Here is a 2869-nt window from a genome sequence, read left to right as displayed (position 1 = left end):
AGAACCCAAGACTACCATCCCAGAGATGGTCCCACCCACAAGGGGCCCTTCCCCCTAGATCACTAATTGAGAAAATGCCTTACAGCTGGATCTCATGGAGGCATTTCCTCAACTGAAGCTCCTTTCTCCAGCATGTGTCAAGTTGACACACAAAACCAGCCATTACACCTGATAAGGCAGTTTCTATGGTGATTCTCTCTTTCCCTCTCTCTCTCAAGAATCTTTTCTTCATGCTCAGCAAATCTGGCCTCCTATTCGATAAACTAAATTTGGTAACCTGTCTCCTGATGCATCAATCATGTCCTGTTGGTAGATGGAATTCATCTGATATCTGCCTGTGACTTGGTGACATTTGGGTCTCTGGAAGGCCTTGCATGAGATGCACATCTTCCTGGTTTTTCCTATTGGCATCTAGGCTTGAGATTTGTCAGTCCATCTCCCAGAAGAAATCAAGCAGGAAATAGGAAAGTAACATGCCTTATCACCACAGGCAGTATGCTCTCCTGTGTGGGCTGAGCAGTCTGCATACCAGGGTGTTTCCTGGCTGTAACTTAATCATCCCTTCTCCTATTCTGTCCTTGTCAATGCTGTTCTTCCCTCACTGTACCCAACTCTCATAGAGAGATTACTCAAGTTTAGGTCTTGCCTGAGATTTCTTGGGCTTGCACTAAACCACCCATCAGTCTGGTTCAAAGGCATTGCTCATGCTATGCCTGCTCTCACTGGTAACCTGATGAATGAATGCCCTTGCTCCAGAATGAGGTCACTAGCAAATGCCAAAGATGCTGCCGAGGATGCTGGACATGGTCCAGGCTAAGCAACAGAATAGATCCTGATCAGTCAGCCCTTCCTCGATATTCAGGCTTGTTAGTCCTGGTGTCAGTTGAGGGGGACCCTGGAATGTGCAGGGAAACTCCTGAAAAATGGCATACAAGGAAGAAAAATTGCTGCTTGGCCAGTTGATTCACCTTCTTAGCTTAACTTTTCTTACCTGAAATTCTAGTATATAATCATAAAAATTTTAAGAGATGTGAGGGCAGTAAAAGGGATGGAGGAGAATGCACAGGTCTTATACAAACACCATGCTGATTTATACAAAGACTGGAACATCCACAGGTTTTAGGAGCTTCAGTAGCCCCTGGAAGCAATCCCCATGGATACCAAGAGACATCTGTTTTTAACTAATAGATACAGTGTCAGGGCTGTGAGAAGAGTCACAATGTGCCAGTCTTTTGAAAAGCCTATACCTATTCTTTTCCCACAGAGTGAATAAAGAAAATGACTCCTTACAAAGAAGGCTGGTATCATTTTGTTTCTTTTCAAGACTTTTTAAAAAGGTATTTCTGAATACCCTGAAGAGTGCTGCTCTGGGCAGGATTCTGACCTGGATATAACACAGACATGAAGTAAATCTATTTAAGACCCACCAGGTTGCCAGGCACCCTTCCAAGATGGCTCTGAAAGGAACAGTCGGCAGTCTGCTACCTACTCAAGTATGCCAGGCTTGGCTGTCAGGCAGCACCATCCATGTTGCCAGCAGCAATCCCAAAGCAGCCCTGGACCCGCCTCTGGAGCTACCACAGATGGAAACGGCCGACCTTGGCTGGGAAATGCCCTATGGTCCTGAGGAGCAGGCCTGCGGCAGGCACACAGAATGGCAGAGGGACAAGGTGGTGCCACAGATGGCTCAAGTTGGCATCGCCTCAAAAGGCCCTGTACATTTTCTCCTCTAGACTAAGAAACCTGAGAAACCACGAGGCCGAGAAAGGTAATTCTCACAGTTACACAGTGCGTCCTCCTGGGAGGGAATATCTGGATAAGGACATCAGGGTGGACAGCTGGTGGTTCCTGTACTTGTCACTCAAACTTAAGTCTTTTATTTTCTTCATGTGTTTTTCATATTAAAAATAATTTATCAGCCTCTAAACAGATTTCTCCATCTAAGAAAAACAGCAGTTTTCTCCTTTTCCCTCTTTTTACATTTTATTTTTGAAATTTTTAACTGACATAATTATACAAATGATATTTTGATACATGTACATAATTTGTACTGATCAAAATAATTGACATTACCCCTGTGATAACTATACTTGGTAGTCAACTTGACTATATTTAGAATTAACTAAAATCCTAAAATGTAGGGCAAATCTATGAGAGACTTTTGCTTAATTTGAAATAGGGGGATCCACTTCTAATCCAGATCTTGAGGAGGGAAGACATACTTGTCATCTGGACCACACCTTCTGCTGAAAGCCTATGTAATCAGGGCATGGAAGAAGGGAAGAAGGAAGCTTTTGTTCTTTTCTGTTTGCTTTTGCCTCACTAGCCAATCCACTCCTTCACTGTCATTAAAGGCTACTTCTTTGGGATTCCGGTGTCTATTGAAGACCAACTGATACATCCAGCCTTGTGCACTGAGCAACTTCTGGATTCTTGAACTTTCTGTTCATAGCCAGCCATTGTTGGATTAGCTGGATGATAGCCTAAGTCTTTCTAATAAAACCCATTTATATAGAGAGAAATAAAGAATCACTCTAGACCTTACCATCTAGATAATCCTTACTAATACAACCTCAAATTTCATTTCTCTGTGTTGGGAATATTTAAAATTCAGAAAGCAGGGCTGAGGGTATAGTTCAGTGGTAGAACGCTTGTCAAGCATGCATGAGGCCATATGTTCATTCCCTAATTCAAAAAGAAGAAGAAGAAGAAGAAGAAGAAGAAGAAGAAGAAGAAGAAGAAGAAGAAGAAGAAGAAGAAGAAGAAGAAGAAGAAAGAGAGGGAGGGAGGGAGGAAGGAAGGAGGAAGGAAAGAAGGAAGGAAGAAAAAGGAAGGAAGGAAGGAAGGAAGGAAGGAAGGAAGGAAGGAA

Source organism: Mus pahari, chromosome 3 (assembly GCF_900095145.1).
Source record: "Mus pahari chromosome 3, PAHARI_EIJ_v1.1, whole genome shotgun sequence".
In the NCBI taxonomy this organism is placed as follows: Eukaryota; Metazoa; Chordata; class Mammalia; order Rodentia; family Muridae; genus Mus; species Mus pahari.
Note: the sequence above shows the minus strand (reverse complement) of the source record.